The sequence below is a fragment of the Lissotriton helveticus genome, chromosome 1_1 (genome assembly GCF_964261635.1).
Source record: "Lissotriton helveticus chromosome 1_1, aLisHel1.1, whole genome shotgun sequence".
NCBI classification, from domain to species: domain Eukaryota; kingdom Metazoa; phylum Chordata; class Amphibia; order Caudata; family Salamandridae; genus Lissotriton; species Lissotriton helveticus.
In genome coordinates, this window is record NC_136057.1 from 1,908,407,812 (window position 1) to 1,908,414,825 (window position 7,014).

The following is a 7,014-nucleotide window of genomic DNA, read 5'->3' on the forward strand; positions in this document are numbered from 1 at the left end:
ACCCTCAATGGGTTTCCCGGCGCCAGGGACAGACAAGAGAAGAAAGCAAGCAAAAAGCCCAAACAGAACAAACAGTGCAGAAGGATCAATTAAACAAAAGGGTCTTTAATTTTTTCCGAAATGAGAGGAGATCAGTCTCGGCTTTCAGAGCCGGCGGAAGAGCATTCCACATCCTTGGACCAAGATAGGAAAACGAGCGGCCGCCCATTTTGGCCAATTTAATTCTAGGGACCACGAGATTGCCACTGGTGGAGGATCTTAAAGTACGACCAGGCTCATAGACTTGAACCAGGTTCTGCAGGTATTTAGGAGCAGAGCCCTGCCGAATTTTGAAAAGAAGACATAAGGTTTTAAATTGTACGCGGTTCGGGACCTTAAGCCAATGAAGGTCACACAGAGCCTTGGCTGCAGAGGATCTCCGGGGTACATTACACAATAAACGAGCTGATGAGTTTTGCACCACCTGGAGTTTGTTTATTGTGGCCTTATCGGCCCCAAGATAAAGCACATTCCCATAGTCGATGCGGGAGATCACAAGAGCCTGGACGACAGTTCTCCGAGTAGAGCAAGGTAACATCCATAGGATCTTCTGCAACCATCTTAAGGTGGAAAAAGAGATTGCAGCGACCTTTGTTACCTGCTGTCTCATTGAGAGCTTATCGTCAATAAGGAAGCCGAGGTTGCGGGCTACGGGGGTTGGATTCGGCAGAGGACCCATGTCGCAGGGCCAATGTCGAGGGCCCCACAGATCTTTATTTTTGCCCAAGATAACAACCTCGGTCTTATCACCTTTGAGCTTGAGCAGATGGTCGTGCATCCAGGCAGCAACGCGTGATAGCCCAGACTTCAAAGCTGAGACCTCGTGGCCCTCACTGCTAGAGAGAGGGAACACAATCTGCGTGTCGTCAGCATACGAATAGATTGTTAGGCCGGCGTCCTCCACGATGGTGGCAAGGGGTCTGATATAGATATTAAACAGCAAAGGGCTGAGAATCGACCCTTGGGGGACGCCGTATGCTGATGAATAGACAGCAGATTCAGCTTCTGTCGAAAATACCTGAAAGGTGCGTCCGCTTAAAAAGGAGGCAATCCAGGCCAGCGCAGATCCAGCAACACCAAGGAAGCGGAGAGAGTCAAGAAGGATGGAATGAGACACGGTATTGAACGCTGCACTCAAATCCAAAAGGATGAGTGCAAAGGTCTCCCCGCGATCGATACCGTGCCGAAGCCTCTCCGTCACCCCAAGGAGTGCGGATTCAGTGGAATAATGTGCGCGAAACCCGGATTGGGACGGATGGAGATATCCCACATTTTCGACAAACGAATTAAGCTGGGTGTTCACATGTCGTTCTAAAATTTTAGAACATGCAGGCAGCAGGGATATGGGCCTAAAATTTGCTAGGTTTGTGATGTCAGCGCCGGTCTTCTTCAACAAGGGAACGACCATAGCATGTTTCCACTCCTGTGCCATCGTAGACTTTATAAGAGAGGTATTCAAAAGTCTCATTAGGACTCTCCGTGGCTCGAGGTCCAACAGTTTTAAAATTTTCATAGGGACAGGGTCCCGAGGGGAGCCTGACCTGATACTATTTAGGCACGATAAAAAGGTAGTGTCATCAAACAAAGACCAGTCGTTGATGATCGTTGAAGGGAGGGGAGGACTCCCAGAAGTAACCACCAGTGAGGACTCAGCAGATGGCGGGGAGGTAGACAAAAATTCATGAATATGCTCCACCTTAGAAATAAAGAAGTGTAGGCCTCAAAATAAAAGGGGCGTAATCGTCAACGTTTCGACCCTGGCGCAATACGGGAAATTCACGACCTCTGCTGCAGGTCTTCATCAGGACAGTAATGGGTGAAGGGGTGTGGGGGGGGAGGACCACAGAGTTAGGGTGGAGGTGTCTCACGCCAATTCGGCTGGGCGGGCCACCTCTGATTGGTGCGTACGTTCATATCCAATTAGGAAGGGATGATTTGAATCATTTTCAAAAAGGATCGTTCCGGGTCTGGTTACGAGACTATAGAAGGTCATTTGAAAGGGAACCACTGTTGGTAGGACCATTTCCATTTTTATCCCTGACATTCTCCTCCTATACTCTCCCATACCTCCTACTCTAACTGTGCTCTGAAGTGGCCAGTTTAGCAACATTCGAGAACTTTATGAAAATACTTTAATAAATAAACACAAATATTTCATATAAACATCTTAACATTTGAAAAAAATCATAAAAGAATTTTTTTACATTTTCAAATATTTCAGATTTGTAAAAAACATTTAAAATTACTAAATAATTCATGCTTAAATAAATAGTTTCCTACAAATCCCCATGAAACAAACCTAAAAAAGTAATAATGGGCTACAGCAATGAAAAAGTATCATCTCTGAAGGGGTTATTGTGTACTCAGGGATAATTCTGAAGTAAAAAAAGGCCATTTTTAAAAATATCCATGTAATACTTACTGATTATTTATAACCTAATATTTATGAAAAAACACATTACCCATTCCTAAATTCATACCACAAACCTTAGTAACAATTTAATTACATTTTGTTTTATATAAACATGGTAAATAAAAGGTTATTTAGAATTAGCATAACAGATTATTCATTCAATATAAAAGAATATAGTTTAATTACAAGACCCATTCCTCAGCAAACCATATATCGCACAAATAAACAAAAAGTATTTGGAAAAATATTAAACATGTGAATCAATACATAATACTTTCAAATATTACAGCTGTAATATTTTAAACAAGTATTGTCAATGAAAATTCTCCCTAAAAATAACACTGCACCTTAAAAATAACACTACCAACCCAAACCCCACTACACAATACAATACACAAGAAAGATTGGTTAGAAAAATTCTAAGTAAAACAAATAGTTTAACACATTTGAAAAGACGAGACCCTGGCCCAATGATAGGAAAGGGTGGGTGACCTGCCCTCTGCAGTACAATTTCTTAATCTGGGCTGCAACTGATGAGTCCTGGTGGGCACCATTTGCTTTTTTCCTCTCCTGTGAGAAAGCTCCCCGAGAGATGATACTAGGGGGTCAGATGAAATTTACTCTCCTGGAGATACCTTCGTCTCATCGGAGGTGGGAACAACAAGAGGGGAGCTCCAGTGTTGGAAGAAGCCTTTATCAGGCAGTGGTGACTACAATACTTCTACTTACTGGAGTCCTTGACAGACGAGAAGGAGACAATGACTGGTAGCAAAGGGGCTTAAAGTAGGCAAAGTTGGACAGGTACCTAAGGAGGTAGTGGGAGACACAGCTGTAGAGGAGTCTCAGGAGGCTAGAGGGCCCCCCTCCCAAGGTGGCAATACACCAACCATGAAAGATGTTATGGAGGGTCAGGAGATCCCTTGGGACAAAAATCGACTCACTCACCGTCGTCAGAGCGGACCTACACAAAATGGGAGAGGGTGAAGGAGAGCAAAGATACAATTGCAACACTCCGTGCAGAGACGCAAGCCCACTGGGACTAGATGGCTGGCTCCATGTGGACGCTGCAGTGACAGGGACCATCTGGAAGACATTGAGGGCTGCCCGAGCCAAAACAACATCAAGGTGGTGGTGGTCCTGGAGAGAGCGGAGGTCCCCTGTGTAGACTTCTTCCTGGATGGCTTCATCATGTACACTCTACAACTGAAAAACCTCTCCAAATTTTTTTAGATTGAATGTGCACATGGGGTCCCTGGCCCACCGCTGAGGCCGAGCGCCCACCTTGCACCATCATTGCCCGCATCTTTAATCACAGGGATCAAGATGTAATATTTATTTTATTTATTTATGTTAAAGGTTTTTTATGGCGCTGGCCTGACCCAGAGGTATCAGAGCGCTTTACAGGAATGTGAAGAGGTACAGTATTAAAAAAAAAATGAGCAAAACAAGAGTCAATATAACGAAGAAAGCAGATAAGATACGAAAGCTATTTACAGAACACTATGTCACGCTAACGTGGGTAGTGAGAACTTAGGTTAGGGAGAGTGGGTGAAGGTGAGAGTGAAGCGAAAAAGGAGGGCAAGAAGAGAAAAAAGAGGGTAAGAAGAGAGTAGGAGTTAGGGGAGTAGCAGGAGTAGTAAATCAGTGGGAGGTCGTGCATAGGGCTAGGAGTCATAAGTAGATATAGAGAACAGGGGCGGAGGGTAGGGGGAAGAGTAGCGTGAGGGAGGGGGGATTGGTAGGAGAAGGTGGGGGTAGAATTGGAGGGCAGTAGAGGGGGACATGACATGGTCGCAGCGCGTGAGATCAGTGTCAGAGGTAGGAATTAAGGACCCCAGTATTTGTTGAGGAGGAACAATTTGAGTTCTTTTTTGAAGTTGAAGTAGGAGGGGTTACAGCGTAGGTCTTTAGGCAGGGAGTTCCAGATGGAGGGAGCGTTACTGCAGGCAGCTACCCTTTGGAAGTCGCCCCTTCACTAAAAAATGCAGGCATAGGTATTTTTCCAAAATTTACACTTTAAGTCCACAAGCTATTCTGCAGTTTTGATGAGGTGAAACAGATCCTTAGACAGAGGGACCTCAAATATTCTATGATGTTTCCAGCAAAGTTGAGGGTGGCTTAGGAGACCTAAAACTAGCTTGAGGGGTGTAGGCCTGCAGGGGACAAGGGTCGTGGCAGCATCCCCATATGATGTGAAATGGAGCAACAGGTGCAGTGTAGTTTGAATCAAGGAAACGGGGCAACAAAGAGCATCGGTCTTCGTCAAGTAGGGATTCACAGGACTCCTTACTTGAGAAAACCTGGGTGGGCTGGGCTGAGGCCCTCCCACTGATGGCCTAGTCAATTTGCTTTTGAATGAGACCTGCACTGGAGAGGGGTTAAGGTGATGCATGGGCCATGGCCAGTGGGACCCGGGCCAAGGAGGACTTACATCAGACATTGCCTGCTGATGGACAGCGATATACCGACAGATAAGGGGGGTTGGGGAGTGTGGAACTCTTATCTGATTTTGCCACTTGACCCTACTGGTATGTTCTACTGTTGGGGCAACAGACACTCTGGAATGTTCTATGCATGACTTCAGGGGAGCAGAGAGGGGGAAATGTGTTGGGGGAGTTACTTGGAGCATATGGGTATGCATTGCTTATGTTCACGCACTATTGGCTTTTCATTAGGGATGTGCACCCTCTGGGTCTGCCCAGACACAAAAAGGGCAGACGCAGGTCCTTCACACATTAACTGAGACAGGCAGAGTCTCTGGGCCTACTACTTCACTAAGGTTGAAGGGAGCTTTGAAATAGATTTGTTAAAAAAAGGTTGACGGGAGCTTCTTGAATTAATGTCTTGGAAGATTAATGGTCTCGGGACAAAATAGAAGGGGGGTGGTCACCCAATATGTTAAGCACCAGGCACCCAACATCATTCTACTACAGGAAGCACACATTATGGGAAACATGTACCGAGTCTTAGGAGGGTGGGGACATAAGATGGTGCACATCCAGGATTTACCCCAGGCTCCAGAGGAGTGGGAGTTATTATGAAGAAATTGGTCCCCTTATTGTCCAGCAGACATGGCTGAATCCTCATGGGAATCTTGTGGCATTATCTGGGCAATGAGAGGGCATACCATTCAATATCTACTTCATATGATTAAGTCCAAGACCACATGCCTCCACTTTACCTGACCTAGGTTCCCCGTTTTTCAAATGCTGGATGGGATGCTATTCCTAGGGGGTGACTTCAATATAGTACTCATTGAGGACTGCCATCACTGGCCACAGAGGCAGACGGCTAGTACATTGGGTCCCTTCCTGGACTTTCTGGATGCACACACAACGAGAACAGCAGTGCCATTTCCACTCAGGCGCACATCTGCGCCTCTCCCTGATTGATTACCTTCTCACACAACACCAACGGGTTCAATACTCTTCATTTGGCCAGGGGGATCTCTTACCACTCCCCAATTTGGACGGTGTTCAGCTTGCAGCCGGTTACCAGTGGGGTGGTATGGTAGCTAAATCAATGGTTTCTGAACTAATACAAGATATGGGAGGAACTGATTGAAAGCACAGATCACTACTTTAAAGACAACTTGATCTCGGTGGACTTGGCGCTGACTGAATGGGAGGCATATCAAATGGTGGTCAGGGGCCAGGTGCACTCCCTCATCTCAGGACCTCGGAGGGACTGAAGGGCCTGTCTCGACAAGCTTGAGGGGGACATTCTCAAACAGGAATGCCTCCTCATGTCAGAGATGGGACTGAGAGTTCAACATACTATAGACTTGAAATAGCGGGAGTATACTGATCTGGCCACTTAGAATGTCTGACAGATGCATCGTGCTATGGCCCACTGCCTGTATGATGTCGAAGACAAGACTGGTAAACTCATGGCCTAGTTAGATAAGAGGTTTCAGCCCAGGAAATGGGCCCTGGAAGCACAGACTGAGAGTGGGGAACTGGTCAAGGAAGGTGACCGCAAGCAGGGGCATTTACAGTCTATTATGCCCAGATCTACTTTCTGCAGAATACACAACTTCAGCGGTTGTCAGGTGAGCAGCTGGAGCTCCTAGAGGCTGACCTAGGGATGACAGCTGTAAAGGAGCTGCAGTCTGCGAATGCCACAGGACCAAATGGCCTTCAAGGTGAGCTTTACAAGATGATGGGTACTAAGTTTGCCCGCACCTCCTCACCATGTACACAGAGAGTAAACAGCTGGAATCCCTGCCGCTGGACCAAAAGATTGCCTGCAGAGAATTGCGCCTCCTACAGGCCCATTTCATTGTTAAATGTGAAAGTCAAGATATTATCCAAGCTGCTGGGGACGCAGCTCCACAAAGTAATCCACCCAGATCAGTCATCCTCACTGGCGAACCAGGCTTAATCTTAAGTACCCATATGAGGTTCTAAGTCAAAGGACCAACCTAAGGGAGAAGGCGCAAATTCTGTCCCTGGATGCCAAAATGGTATTTAATATGGTGGAATGCGATTACATATATGCAGTGCTGGTTAAACTGGGCTTCGGCCCCCAGTGCATGCACTGGGTCCACCTCCTATACACCT